A 16,607-nucleotide genomic window follows, 5' to 3' on the forward strand; every position below is an offset into this window, starting at 1 on the left:
TCCCAGTTGGACTTAGTTGGTGGCCTCCCTCACCTATAAATAGACCCCCATTCCTTTGTATTTTCATCTTAGAGTATTTACATGCTAGTGTAATTTTCAATTTAGTTTTTTTTTCCTCTTCCCTCTTCATTGACCCTCCTTTGTGAAGCTTTGGTGCTTCACTAAACCTCTTCTTCTCTTGAAGATTACCCTTTTTCCTTGGTGGCCAAGCCTCTCCCTTGAGAGCTACACAATTTTTGCAAGGTAAAGAATTAAGAAAGCCAAGGGTAAGCCTAAACAATGAAGTTTATTCTCTCTTTTTGATGTTAATCTTCTTTCTAACTTCCCTCATGCTTGGGAAGCATTTTATTTTATGGGTTTCCTCTTAAAACCATGCGTTTCTTGATTTATGATGAATTAATGTCTATGTTTAAGATTGGGTTTATGAATAAACTAATTTTTATGTTAAAAGTGTAATTTTGAACATTCTCGATTCATAGAAAATACGGGGAAGTTATGGCAAAGTTTTATTTTTAGAAAATGAAGGTTTACGCATAATAAATTTTATTCTAAAAGTGTATTTTTAAGCATTCTCATTTCATAGAAAATGCGAGAAAACTATGGCAAAATTGTATCATTAAAAAATAAAGGTTTATTCATAAATTAAATTTTATGCTAAAAGAGAAACTTTGAGTATTCTCATTTTAAAGAAAATGTGAGAAAACTACAGCAGAATTTTTATCATTAGGAAATGAATTTACGCATAATAAATTTTATGCTAAAAGTGGAGTTTTGAGCATTATTCATTTACTAGAAAAATAAAGAAGGTTATGCATAAATTTTCTAGATTCATTCACTTTATGAGAATTATGAAAATGATTAGGAATATAATTCATTTAGATAAAAATGGATTAGTAAGTGTGCATAAATATTTTATGCTAAAAGAGGGATTTCCATGATATTTTATTTTGAGAAAATAGAGAAAAGAATGTGAAAATATTCATAGGGATGCATCGAGAAAACATAGATAAATTTTTAATCAGAAAGAGAAATTATGGGTATAATTGATTTTGTAAATCCCATGGGGTTGTATGCATAAATCTTTTATTCAAAAAGAAGAATATTGAGCATATTTTATGTTGGAAAAATCAAGAAAAGAAGTGAAAATATTCATAGGAATGCATCAAGAAAGCATGGATAAATGTTAATCAGAAAGAGGAATCATGAACACATTTAACTTTTGGAATTATGAAGTACACATCTAGATTCTCAAAAAATAGAATCTTGGGTACATTTTGAACGGGAAAATGATTTCCCAGAAAAAGATCAAAAACATGCTTAGTTGAATGAATGTAATTACTTGTGAGACTGAATTATTCCTAGATTCCCGAGGAAAGGAATCTGAAATTCTTAAAAGAATCGAGGATCGAGAAGTGAACAAAAATTTAGACTTAATTGAATTGAGTCGAGAAAAAGTTACCTTTAATTGGGCCACGTAATGACCGAGACTTAGAAAGTCCTATCAATTTGAGAAATAGAGTAACTGTACTTTTAACCTGATTAATTATGGAACAAATATCCTGATAACTAGATCAAGGAAAGTTGATAATCAAAGGTGATTTGCTCAAAGCAAAAGAGACCATCTTGTTTGTGAAAATTGGACTGATGTGTGAAATAATGTGGATTGATGTGTGGAATGATGTGGAGTGATGTGGAGTGACGTGGAGTGATGTGTGGGATGTGTGGATTGATATGGATTGATGTGGAGTGATGTGTGGGATGTGTGGATTGATATGGATTGATGTGTTGGTTGATGTGAATGGATGTGGAAATGATGTGGGATGATGTGAATGAATGTGGAAATGATGTGGGATGATGTGAATGAATGTGGAATGATGTGGGATGATGTGAACGAATGTGGGAATGATGTGGGATGATGTGAAAATGAATGTGGAATAATGTGGGATGATGTGAATTAATGTGGAATGATGTGATGTGAATTGATGTAGAAAAATGTGAAATAATGAGAAATGATGTGGAATGATGAGGAATAATGTGAAATGATAAGGAATGACGTGGAAAAATGGGAATTTTATTTGGAAACTGTATTTGTATGTGGAACCTATTTTTTAAAGATTGTTTTACATCAAGAATGCTGGGGAAGAATTTTGACTATCTTGTGGAATGAGATCGTGGGACCTAAGTGGAAAATGTTGCAACAGCTCATGGAGAGTCAAAGAAGGACGTCTCGTGTGGCAAGATCAGCCGAGGTCTTGACCAGCCTTAGTTCCATTAAAATGGTGAGCTTCCGGTACGATGGATGAGGGTACAAGGAAGCGGCCTATGAGTGAAGCACTAGGTCACCTGTGAAAGAGCCTAGAGGGTGTTGACCATACGGTGCTCGGGCTCTGTGTCGCCCAGGATACCCACGCGTGCATCGAAGAAACACATGAGTTGGAGTTGTTTTCTAAACACCAGCATGGATCTGGTTGATTGGCCTTGCTGGTCTTCAACGGATGAGCTCATAGCTCTTTTAAATAGATCTTATTGGTTGATCTAGCTGATCTTCAATGAAGAGTCCATATGGATTTTATGAGATTATACTCCTAGGTACTATGAGCTAGGAACTATTGAAAAGGCCCCTGAGTGAGCAGGTGGTGAGCGTTCTAGTTTGCCAATGATGCCATCGGTATGCTGAGGAAGGAATGAATGGAATATGGATTTTATGGAAAAATATTGATTATATTCATGGGTACTATGGGCTAGTAACTATTGAAAAAGGCCCCTCAGTGAGGTACTAGGTGAGCCTAGAGGGGCTGACCAAGTGGTGAGCATTCTGGATGCTGATGATGCCATAGGTACACCGAGGAAGGAATGATTGGAATTTGGATTTATGGTTAGAAAGTGGAAAAGTAAGAATTTGGACCCTCGAACTGGAATACTCAAGATTATGATGGAAACATTGTGGTTTTATTGCAATGTTGTTTTGGAAATAGTCGAGTTTTAAAAAAAGGCAATTTCATATTGGGTGCGTAAGTGGTGTGTCTATTTAATTTTTGCATGAGAGCCGGCTACTACTAGGGGGCCTGGGAACTCTTTTCCCTGGTACCCGGGACAAAACACAACCAAATTTTTATAATGAATCCTATCAATACAATGGTTGGTCAGTTGGCTAACCCATGGGATTGGATGGGGTTAGGATGGATCGATGGATTCCTATAGTAAAATTCAATTCTGGTCGTTACGATAGTTGAATTAACTCATAGGATAATCCTTGTTCTATGGAAAAAGAATCAACGGATGTGCCTCTTTTGATGGGGAAAAAAGCATTAGTCTCTATGAACCAAGTGCAAGTTCCTCCTTTGATTCGGCCAAGTGACCCGCGGGTTCGGCTAGAATACAAAGGATAGTTAAGGCTCTTGACTACGTTAGAAGATTTTCGTGGAGGAATCGCCTATGTTTTTAGGGCGAGGAAAGTGTTTTTCGGATTCGGTTTTTAAGAGCCGCCAGACTAGTCCCTTTCTCGGAGATTTGTGGGCGAGGCCCCAAGTGGGAAGCTCTTCCCTGCATTGATGCGCAGAGAGGGCAGGGATCTCATAGTTGGTATCAGAGCAATTTGGTTGAAGTTGATAAGCCAAGAAGCAAGAAATGTCAAAAATTTATGAAATACCAGTAAAGGATTGTAATTATGTGTTGAAATTCCTACAAGTTGACATTCAGATTGGAAATTTATAAATTGGAAATTGGGTTTTTTAGATGGAAGTACCACAATTATGTGGAAGCACCAACTTGCTTAAGGCCTAGATATGATGGCATTTACCTTATAGCACCAAGGACCGTGACTACCAGTATATGACGTGGGTATAACTACAGCTCTTTACTGACAATATATATAAGTAGATCTAAGACATTGAAGTTATGAGCAAAAATGCCATCCTAGATGATGATTTCGAATGTGCTGGTTGATATGATTTTAGAATTTTGGTTAAGAATTGATGAATTGATTTGGATTTTGATTGAAGGATGATGATTTTTGAATTCTCGTTGAAATTATATAAGTTCATTAAATCATGATGATGATGAATGGAGACAATTCCAGTGATGATGAATGGAGACAATTCCAGTGATGATGTTAGTAACTTGGTAGACAATCAAGACTTTCAACCGATCACTATGAGATTAGTGGATTGTGCTGACATATTTTTCGCAACTTGGGCCCAGTGGACCCAATTGTGGAATGACAAATTGAGAACCTCTATAATTGAAATTCCCATAGGGAATGTTTAGATATTAATTAGAAATTATTGGTCTAATGGTCCATTATTGTGTTAAGGATATGAATGATCTATTTTCTGATAATGAGTTGTACATGTTTCTTCTTATAGAAGGGACCTTTATCACAGGATTCTGAGAGGGTTGACAAAACTTTAAGGAACCCTAGAATTAGTTGGATGTAAAGTTTAACTCCTTTTAGATTTAAATTATAAATAAAGTGGTCTTTTCACCTGAGCGTCTTGGTTAAGCTAGAAAAAAGGACTTGACAAAGAATTTTCGTATTGATAGGGTCATGAATCGAGGTTGTTGTGGTATAATTGTTAACCCCCAACTCGATGAGGAAGAGCTCGACCCAGATGTTCGCAAAGCTCTTCATATATCTCAGCCTAGACCTTTCAAAGATGAAGGGGAGCAATTGGGAGAAACAGTAGAGAAGTGGATCCAAGCTATGGAGGAGTACTTCGATGTTGTGAGACCCCTCTGCCCCCTCCGCGCATTGATTCCCGATTGCTAGCACAGCGGAAGTAGCTTCCTCTTGCACGGGGCAGGGTTTTTCACTCGGGGCCTCGCCCTCGAATGCCCAGGCACAAGACTAATCTGGTGGTCATTCCGAACCTGAAACTAGGAAAATTTCCCTTACCCGAAAAACGGGGGCAATTTCACCTTTTTTTATTTTCTTAACGAATTTTCTAACGGGGTCAAGAGACTAAACTATCCTTCACCTAATTAAACCAGATAGAAGAAAAACTATTACAGACTTAACTTGAAGAAATCAACGCTTTTTTCTTAATCGAATCAGGAACAGTCATTGATCTAATCATTAGAGAAGTCTTCAGGTTTTATTTAACTACTCGAGTTCTACACGTATTCCTATTATTCAATTTCATTATTAAAACTCCACTGATTCCAGCCTAACCCCATCCGGCCCATGGATTAGCCAACCACTGGAATTGATAGAACTAGACAATTACTCACCCACCCATAATTGAATGCCTTTCTTAACTTTTGCTTTCAAATACAGATACACACACACACCTCTTTAAAACTTAACTTATAAAACAATCCATTGACAAACAGTTACTCAAAATTTTCATCCAATCCTTGTTTCTCGAAAAAAAAATAGTATCACTCTAGACTCTCCGTTGAGACCAGCTGGTCAGCAACAAGATCCAGTAATAGATTACAATAATCATTGGTCCATCATAAAATCTTCCACGACATACGCATAGGTGTCCTAGGCACCGCCAGCCCATACATCGCCTAGTCAGAACCCTCCAGGATCTTGCTTAGGTGTCCTGGCACTTCCCTCAGGGACCGCTTCGTCAGCCCTCGTCCAGCGTACCAGAAGTGCACCATAGTGTTGTTTGTGGCCTCAGTTTGTCCATTAATTTCTGGATGATATGGAGAACTAAAATCAATCCTTGTGCCTAAGTTTGTCCATTAATTTCTGGATGATATGGAGAACTAAAATCAATCCTTGTGCCTAAGTTTTTAAAAAAAAATCCATCCAAAAAAGATTACAAAAATGAGAATCACAATCGAAAATAATGACTTTAAGTAAACCATGATTTGTGAAGAAAATTTTGATAAACAATTGTGCAGCATGTGAAGCATTCAATGTTTTATGACATGCAATGAAATAATCTTTCTTACTAAACCTATCTACAACTGTCCATATCATATCATTTTGAGAAGATGTGGTAGGTAAACCAGTTATAAAGTCCATAGAAATTTCTTCCCATGGTGCTGCGGGAATAGGTAAAGGCATGAGTAGCCTAGATTGTTTTCCTTGGCGTCTTTTAACTTGTTGACATGTCACACATTCCGATACAAAAGAAGAAACATCGTGTTTTAATTGCGGCCAGTAAAAATATTCTTCTACGCGATGAGAAGAGTAGTGAGAATGCCACGATGACCAACATGTGGGGGAGGATGCATCTCTTCAAGAATAAAAGATCTATAAGGAAGTGTAATGCATAAACTCTTTTGAAAGAAAATGAAACCATCATTATATGCATAATCATAAAGAGGCAACCGATTATTAGTTTCTAACTTGTGCCAAACATCAAAAAAATCAAGATATGTAACATATGAGTCACGCATATAATGCAAAGAATGAATGTCACGCACTGAAATGTTAGAAATAGAAGGTCGTTGACTAAGTGCATCAGCCACTACATTCTCTTTGCCATGTTGATATTGGATAATAGGATGAAAGCTCTAAATAAAAGATGCCCATTTAATATGGTGATCTGAGATATGAGGTTAATTAAGAAGATATCTAATACTTTGTTTGTAGGTCTTAATCATGAACTCACAACCCATAAGATAATGTTTCCACATGCGTAAGGCATGGACAACTACTAATAACTCCTTGTCGTATGTACTATATGAAAGTTCAGAAGGTGTCAATTTTCTACTCTCATAAGCCAAAGGATGTCCATCCTGCATGAGGACATCACGGATTCTTCCTGAGCCACTAGCATCAATGACTACAAGGAAAAACGATCGAGTAAAGTCTGGAAGTTGGAGGATAGGGGCATGAGTAAACAAATATTTTAGTCTATCAAATAATTTTTGTTGGCTTTTACCCCATTAAAAAACTAAACCTTTCTTAAGTAACATTGTCAAAGGAAGTGCCATCAATGAGAAATTACGAACAAACTTTCTACAAAAACCAGCCACACTAAGAAAATATCTAACTTCTTTAACATATGTTGGAGTAGGCCAGGTTTGAATGACTTTTACCTTTTTTGGATCAACTTTGATACCTTCACCTGAAACAATGTGGCCTAAGTACTCAATTTCATCTTAGAAAAAGAGGCTTTTATTAGGATTAGCATAAAGTTGATTTTCTTTATAAGAAGATTAAACACTAATGCAAGATGCTCTTCATGTTCGGCATGATTCTTATTAAAGACAAGAAAATCATCAAAGAAAACAATGAAGCAATTCTGATGGTCAAGAAATATATGATTCATTATGCGTGCAAAAGTAGTAGGTGCATTGGTTAGACCGAAACGCATAACCAAGAATTCATAATGACCAGTTTGAGTACGAAAATCAGTTTTATAATATAACTGTCAAAACTAGTCATTTGAACTTGATGATATCCATATTTCAAATCAATTTTACTAAAGACAGATGCACCTTTAAGCTTATAGTCTAGCAAATCATCAACACGAGGGATGAGATATCTATTCTCAACTGTGACCTTATTGAGAGCTCTATAATCAATACACGTAAATCTTATTTTTCTTTTCAACAAGAAGAACATGTGTGCCAGAAGGAGATACTAGGTCGAATAAGTTTCTTGTTCAATAATGCTCTAATTTGGTGTTCTATTTCTTTTTGTTGAAGAGGATTTGTATGATAAGGAGATCTATGAGGTGGTTGGCTACTCGGAATAATCTCTATAGTATGGTCTTCGAGACCTGAAAGAGGTAAGGTAGGAGGTAAATCATCTACAAAACAATCCTGAAACTTAGCCATGAATGTTTACAGAGAGAAGGAGTGAGACCATTTTCATATGCTTGCACTTCATCAACTAAAATCATGTATACACGTGATTGCTTCCAAAAGTGTACGTTTAGCTTGGGTATGGGATAATAATGGATATATCTCAAGAGAATGATCACCAAATAATTGCATAAGAATACCATTATGTGTGAAATCCATAGTATGCATCGAATAATCAATATCTAGATGGAATTCATGTCTAAATGACATACCAAGTATAATGTCACTAGAATGCAAAGGTGGAATGACAAAGTTTCTTTTTTGTTATAAGATCCAAGTTTTATCTCAAGGGCACGTAATTCATGAGTTCCCGTGTAGCATGTGCCTTGAAATGTAGATTTAACCTTATAACACAAAGGATTAGTCTCCAAATGCAACCTACGAACTGCCTTTCTAGAAATAAAATCATGCGTACTACCATCATCATGCAAAATAGTGATATCATTTTCATTAGTAGATCCTTTCATACGAAGCAAAGAGTGAGGAGTGATTGAAGTATATGCCAATTCTCTTTGCATGCCCACTTTTGTATTGTTGAGTTGATCTTTCGTCCAATCCGGAGTCGTATCACCATCACCATTGTAGTATGTGTCATCTTTGATATTGTGAAGTTGTGCCACTTGATTAGGACAAAAAATACACTTGTCAGCTCAATGTCCCACTTGATGACACTTGAAGCATGTAGGCACACTTTTGCCTTGACGAGGTTGGGTAGGGTGAGGAGTGGGTGCATTACTATTGTGATGAATAGAATTGGGTTTGGGGTGTACATTTCTTGGGGTGGTAGCATTAAAATTGTTCTTTACATTTGAATTGGAAAAAGTGTGTGCATTGCTACTACCATTACCATAATTACCATTATTACCATTCCATAGACGTCGTTGTTGTGATGAAGGATATTGATAAAATTTAGGGTATCGAAAAGAAGATCTGAAACCTTGATTCCCCATGAAAGAAGATTGTCGATTGGGTGGAGAAGCATACTGACCATTGCAAGCACTTGATGAGGCAAACCTTTCTTATGCTCGAAATCATGAGAAAGAGAGATTACGTCATCAAGACAAGTTGGCTTGAACATGTCCACATCCACTTGAAAAGTTGTCTCAAGACCATCTTCATAGTTTTGCTACAGTGACTCTTCAGGAACATCCTTGAGAATACGAAGCATAAGAAGTGATTACCAAAATCTCTTCATGTATTGAGAAACAATATCATGATCTGTCATGCAAAGAAGATTCCATGCTTGACGAGTGTTAAGGTGGAATTGTGGAATTTGTCTTGGAAATGATCCCATGTGATAGGCTTGGTAGGACCCATGTGAAGTGCGTTCCACCACAATGAAGCTCGATCACTCAAATGATTAGTAGCACACTTTATTTTATATTCCTAGGAGAAGCATTCACCTATAAAATAATCATCAAATTGAGTCACCCAAGAAAAAACTAAACGACTATCTTTTTTACCGTCAAATTTGGAGAACGTGACTGCACGACGACTGATCTTGGAGTCCTTGTGAGTGCGTTGCGAGTCAAAAATAGATTTGAGAATCTTGCTCAAGTGATCGTCTTCGGGAGGCATGACATCAGGAGATTCTTCGTGAACACATTGGTGTTTGTGTTGTTCTTCAAGTTGCATCTCCAGTAGAAGAATGCACTTCTCCAAATTAGGAGCGGGAAGAGGTGACACATTTGAAATGGTTAGTGGTTGAGTGCCATCATCAAAATCCATGGCTGTAGATGCTTGGTAGAAATCGGAGATGTAGAGCAAAACAAGAATTGAAAAAAATATACCCCTTGAGAAGATATATATATATATTTTTTATTTTTTTAAATAATTCTTCTTCTTCTCTTTCCCTCTTCTCTTCTCTCTCTACTTCTTCTCTCTCCTTCTTCTGTTCTCTTTCTTCTTCTCTCTTCTTCTTCTTCTGTTCTCTTTCTTCTTCTCTTTTTTTTTCCTCTTCTCAAAGAATCACCATGGGCTGCCACAAAGGCACCTTATAATCCCACATGGTGTTGTATAGAATAAACAAACCGGGTATAAAGGGGAGAAAAGACCTCTCTTTACCATTATCTCTTAAGAGACACTGCCTGGAGATTGTGGGGGAGGTGAGGTGCACCGATCGCCGGTGTTGTTGCCGTCTGTTGTTTTTTCTATTGCCGTCAGTGCTTGTTGTTGCCAGTGTGCTTGGCTGTAATACGTTGCCCTTATGCTCGCGGGTGTGCTGGTGGTGCTAGGTGTACTTGCTATCTGTCTCGGTGTTGTTTGCTTTGCTGGTGGCCGGTGTGCTGTCCACTCCTATAAACGATAGATAGGCGCCCTGGGGTTTCGTGCTGGTGTTCCTCACCTTCATGCAAAGGACAGCAATCTTGGGCCATCTGAGTGCCCAATACACAACCTTTTTTTTTGACAAAAAAATAGTACGACGGCACAGTTTTCTGTGATCCCTGGATTTGGCTTTGTTGATACCAATATTGGAAGCTCACAGTTGTCCCTCTATAAAAATCAACTTGAAAGAAATACTCAAGCTCAAAATTCAAGAAAGCTTATGCACGCGACACAAGAATAGGTTAAATCTCCCCCACCATGAGAGTGGCTCACGTCCTCTTTTTAGTGTATTTAAATATATTTCCTTTTACAAAAAGTAAGAGCAAAAATACATGTAGCCAAAAATATGGATCTCCACATTGGGCTTGTATAAGCCTGGTTACAAAAGTGCGAACACTTTAAGGTTCACTCATAAAATAGAAATAATGTATATCAAAATGTTGCACACTAATGTGCATATAAAATATCACTGTCATTTGCCAAATCATAAATAATTGTCACACGCCATGCGTCAATAGATTTCCATCGAAGCAAGCCCAATGGAGCCATGCACATCACGCACACTAACCCTACCACTGATGTGCACTGACATTCACAATATAAGCTTAAAATATGTGATAAGTTAGAGCTGATCAGTCTCATTTGCATATAAAATAAATATCCATCAAATGCCAAATAATTTGAATAATTCCAACATCATTGAAATCTACCGACATGCCTAGGTAACACTCCGCTGCATTGAGTGCTCCCAGTGCATGCTGGTAGTGACCGTCATACTTGGGAGCTCCCAGTGCATATGGCTTATCAATTAGCCATATGCATAAAACCTCATACATAAATCTTTTGTACTCAGCTTATGCATTAGCCATACGCATAAGCTTTATAAATAAGGCTTGTGCATATGGCTTTATACATGATGCTTATGCATATGGCTAATGCATAAGCCTCATGCATAAGCTTATGGATAAGGCTATGCATAGAGGCTTATTGCTAATCCATAAGCTTTATATACATGAGGCTTTACGCACAAGTCTCATGCATAAACCTTATGTATGAGCCTCATGCATGAGGATTATGCATATGGCTAATGCATAAGTATCATGCATGAGATTTATTATGTATGAGGGTTATGTATATGGCTAACTCATAAGCTTTATGCACTACATGAGGCTAAAGCATATGGCCACCTCTTGAGAGGAGCTATGCTATCTATAGAGGAGAGAAATCCTAAAACTTACAAACCCTATAACATGTAAAAGCATAAGAGATAAAACATAAAAGAGAGAGATATCTTACCTTATGAGGCTTATATGTGTGGATTACCTATAAAATCAAACCAAATGTTTTACTTTATTGGTCCTTATAGAATATGTGTGACCAGAAAAATACGTGCTCGCTGAAGCTCCCGCCCTTCCCCCTTGCTCGCGCTGCGGCCACACGCCCAGTCCCCCTTCCCGCCCACGTGTCCTCCCCCCCCCGCTTGCCCTCGCTTGTGTGCCCCCCCTCTGCCTGGTGTTCCTGTGCTGAAGCGCCCGCCGCCCCATCTCTTCGCCTTCGCGCCCCCCTCCCCTCTTCAGCGCCCCGACCCCCCTCCCGCCAGCCCTCTCTTTCCCCCCACCCCCCTGTCGCGCTGCTTCCGCCCCCCCTAGGGTTCTTTCTTCGCCGACTTACCCCCCCTCCTCTTCTTTCTGGTTTTTTTTCCGTCCCCTGGGGGTTCTTTCCTTTTTTTTACCGTCTTTGTGTGCAGCTCGGTTCTTGCAGGCCTCTCCACATTCGCTCTGCCTTCACCATAGCTTTAGACTCTGATGGAGGCTCCTCCCGCCCCACCTCAGAGAGGGACTCTTCTGCAGCCCCTTCGCTGAGGATACTCCCATCAGGCTTTCTCTTTCGCCAGAAGAGGAACCGAGCCTTGCCACAGAGGTGGAATGCCTCCAGGCACATTCCACCATCTGCCGTATAGTCGGCACTCACCTCAGCAGAGGGGAGATTTGGGATCTTCTCCAGGCCCGCCTTCTTTGCAGATGTGGGCAAGATCCTGGACGTTCAGCTACTGGGATGTGGACACTACCAGATCGAGTTCGAGACTGCCGAGAGCATGGCCCAGGTCCTTGCCATGAGTCCCCTTGACATCAAGGGGGTGATCGAGTTCGAGACTGCCCAGAGCATGGCCCAGGTCCTTGCCATGAGTCCCCTTGACATCAAGGGGGTGATTGGGCATTCTTCAGACCTTGGTAGCATGTCTTTGACCCAGCAGAGCGACCGAGCAGGGAGAGTGCCTTTTCCATGTTACAGTTTGCTTCCCTAGACTCCGCCGCCCGCGAGTACCTTCCGCTCCTTTTGAGGCTTGGAGCATTGGTGGGCTCGGTGCTTGAGACTGGTCCCACAGCCGCTTTAGTGGTGGCTAGAGTAGCTGGGCTACCTTCAGTCAGAGTTTTGGTTCCTGACATCTCCTCCCTTCCGAAGGTCATTCAGCTACCTAGGATAGGGGGGGGATTGATTGATCAGAGTGGAGTTCTCGGGCGGGGCTCCCGAACCAATGCTTTATTTGCAGGCAGGTCGGCCACCTGGCCAAGGCCTGCCCATGTAGGAGACCTAGACCCTCACCGCTGCAGGCCCCTAGTGGCCCGCCCACAGATGCGGCTCGGCAGGTAGCCTCCGGGACACCTGCCCAACCCACAGAGACCTCGGAGTGGCAGCCTGGGGGACAAGGGTGCCGTCGAGGGAGACAGCCACAACAGCACGCCCAGAGACCGATGCAGCAGCAGCCTCAGTCTCAGCATCACTAGGTTCCCGTGAGGAACAGCTTTGCTCCCCTCCAGGAGGAGACCCCAGTGCCGACTGAGGACCAGGAGATGCCAGCACCCCCTCCTTCGCCCCCTCCCCCCCTCCCCCGTCCCACCCTCCTGCCTCGATTCCACCTTCGCCTCCTCCCGTCCCCGCTCTAGCTTCAGTAGCGGCTCCTTCTCCACCCCCTTCTACCCCCCCTCCTCCCCCCCACTCGCCTCAGTTCCCCGGGAGGCCCTGGCAGTCCCCTGGCATTCACCTGCAGTCCGGAGGACATTGAGCATCGACCTTGCTTGAGCACCGCAAAGGAGACTCACCATGCCGATTCGGGCTTCACGGCTATCCTCTATACACAGTCGGCTGAGTCGTCTCGACACTAGGCAGCGCTCAGAGGCTTTTGATTACTCCTTCACACGGCTTTTTGGAGTAGAGGGCCCCCATGAGCCAGCACCCATCAGAGTGCATGTAGTGATACCTCCGGCCCGCGGGAGGAGGCACTTGACTTAGCAGTGGCCTTCTCATTCCCTCTCTGTGGCCCTTGCGACTGGGAGTGGACCATGGATCTTGCTCTTAGAACTTTGAAGACCCAGGCAGTTGAGTTTTCTCATCATGTGAGCGATCTAGAGGTGACAGATGTGATAGGCCGACTATGGGAGTTGGCTCATTTTTTCTTTGATCCAAGGAGTGTGGATGCCTCAGGGATTTGACATTTGGTCATTCGTATAGTGGCAGACTTAGCACGCGACCCTGGATATGTATGCATACACGAGGCTGCTATGTCTGAGCGGGAGGCAGTCGCCATGGGACACAGCCCACTGGTGCCTGATCTGAGATTCTTGTAGCACACCGGGTGGGCAGACTCGTAGCCGCTCGGATGGGGACTATTCTCCATCCAAGCCGCTTGCGAAGGCCCGCCGCACGACTGAGACAGCATCCACCTCAGCAGGTCATCCATGAGGATCATCTCATGGAATGTACAGGGCCTTGGCGGCACACATTATATACGGTATCGTGGTTGCTTGAGGCAGGAGCTTTAGAGATGCCTGGTTGGGGGCAATATTGATACTTTGATGTTGCAGGAGCACCATTTGGGTGAGAGCAGGATCCGGAGATATGGTTCGGTGATGCCTGGTAGATGGGACACCTTTTGGTCTGCAGGGTTTGGCCCCTTGGGTGGGCAGGGAGGAGTATGCATGGTCATTTGCAGATGTATGGCGGCAAGCCATTGTGGATTGAGGGATAATTGTGCCTAGTAGAGCACAATATGTCATTCTGAGGATGCATGATGAGCTCTTTGGCGTGCTCAAGGTCTATGCGCCCAACCATGCTAGTGCCAGAGCAGAGTTCTGGACCCAGGTTACGGATGCATTGCCAGAGGCTACATATTGGTGTGTCGGGAGAGACTTCAACATGCTTGAGGACCCGGCCAATAGAGTGGGAGGCAGTCATGTTACAGTGCATGGCATGGAGCTTACAGCTTGGGAGCGATTTTGCATGTCATTGAGGATCACTGATGCATGGCAGCATGAGGCCTTCTCCCGCTCTCAGGACAGTCTTAGTTTCTCTCGGTCGGATCGCCGGCATGGAGGGACTAATCTATCTCGGATCGATTGCTTCTATGTGGGCGACAGGTTAGGGGAGCGAGGGGGCTCCGTTGGCATTCTCGCTGGCACCTCTTTTTCAGACTACGCGCCAGTTATTTTGACACTTGAGGAGAGGACATGGGAGACCAGCTTGCAGTTGAGGATCCCAGAGAGGGTACTTACAGATCCTAGTCTCGCTGAGGACATTGAGAGGATATGGCATGACAGTCAGAGCTCTGACCAGGATGCAGCAGGCCAGTGTGCCCAAGGACTCATCGAGCTCAGCTCTTTTTTGCACGTTGCAGCCTTGACACGGCTGGGAGAGACTCACGAACGGGAGCGGTGGCTGGGACGCAGCCTTGCTTCGCTTCAGTGCCCTCAGGAGCAGTAGCCTACATGTGAGTGGGTGCAACTGAGCCAGGAACGCCACGAGGTTAGAGAGGTAGAGGAGCAGAGACATGAGTTTTACTATCATCGCCAGGCCTCTCAGTGGACGCAGCTTGGTGATAGAGTGACTGAGGAGTTTTTTGAGATTACTGGACCCCGCCATGCTCGAGCAGGAGTCCATCAGCTTGGGAGGCCGGACGGATTGGTAGCCACTGAGCCCAGGGAGATCAGAGCCATTGCCACTGAGCTCTACAGGGACCTGCTTGACAACATTTTCACATTCTGGGAGGCAACGGCCCGAGCTAGATTTGGTGAGGACTTGGTCGTGATGCTTCTCGATTTTGAGAAGGCATACGATAGAGTCGATTTTGAGAAGGCATACGATAGAGTCGATTGGGGTTTCTTAGAGGGCACTATGCTTCGCCTGGGCTTTGAGCCAGTTTGGATTCGAGGGGTGGCAGCTCTATACTCCACAGCTCATAGCCAGGTGCTGATTGCAGGGGGACGGGGGCCGAGTTTTGAGTTGACCAGATCAGTCCGTCAGGGGTGTCCTCTCGCCCCGTTTCTTTTTCTCTTCTTTGCTGAGGCTATGAGCATGTATCTGACGGCAGAGGAGGTTGGCTCTAGCTCCTAGTTCGGGGGGAGGACCTGCTCAATGCTGAATTTGCTGATGACACGGGTTTATTTTTGCATGGCCAAGAGGCAAATCTTCAACGGGCAGAGCAGTCGCTCCAGGTTTTTAGTGCAGCTTTGGGAGCATTGATCAATTGGTGCAAGACCGTGGCCTTTTGAATCAATAGCGCTCCCACTCCGACATGGATCCCAGACCCCGGTTTTAGATGGATTCCTCCTGGCACAACAGTGAGGTATTTGGGATGCCAGATTGGACTAGATTTGTCACCTGAGCAGCAGATTGCCCCACTTCTTCTGAGCATTCGAAAGAAGCTTTTGTATTGGAGTACAGCTCGGCTCTCCTTGGCTGGGAGGGTGGTGGTGGCAAGTCAGGTGCTTTTAGCGACCATGTGGTACATCACGTCTTGTTGGATCTTCTTGAGCTCTTGCATCAGCCAGGTACAGAGGCTGATCAGGAACTTTCTTTGGTCTGGGCGGGATGGTCAGCCAGGCCGGGCTAAGGTTGCTTGGGCATTTATTACACTTCCGTTGGCCCAGGGAGGCTTGGGCATTATAGATCCAGTTGATCAGAGTAGAGCCTTATTGGGGAAGCTTATTGTTCAGGGGCTGCTTCTAGGCGCTGAGCCTTGGAAAGAGCTCCTTTTGCAGCGGTTGTTGCAGGCTCGGGCTCCCCTAGTAGGGGGCACTTGGGCACCAGAGATATGATGGATCTTCATAGAGATGAGGAGGACAGGCCTCAGTAGAGGTTGGGAGGACAGATTTGCCTTAAGCATCCTGAGAGCTTGGGAGTTGCTGAGATCAAGACTCTCTCAGAGATCTCCTTCTTGTGATGAGGAGCGGGCCAGACAGCCGCTCATCTGGAACCCAGCGGTTCGCATAGAGCAGGGTCATATGTTGGGTTCTCGGCCTCGTCTAGCCTGGGGACCATTGGCGGCAGGCCCATCACGTAGTTTTGGAGACTGGCAGGCCTTTTGCAGTCTTCCAGAGGAGATCCAAGTGGAGAGGCTGAGTCACTTCAGAGGGGAGCTGATTATGAGGGATGACATTCAGGCACTCATCAAGAGGAGTGGTTCACGCCTCTCAAGCCCCACGGTGGATGGGAGCCTTTACACAGTTGGAGAT

This window comes from Cibotium barometz, chromosome 37, assembly GCF_041138505.1.
Source record: "Cibotium barometz isolate CiBa-2024 chromosome 37, ASM4113850v1, whole genome shotgun sequence".
NCBI lineage: Eukaryota > Viridiplantae > Streptophyta > Polypodiopsida > Cyatheales > Cibotiaceae > Cibotium > Cibotium barometz.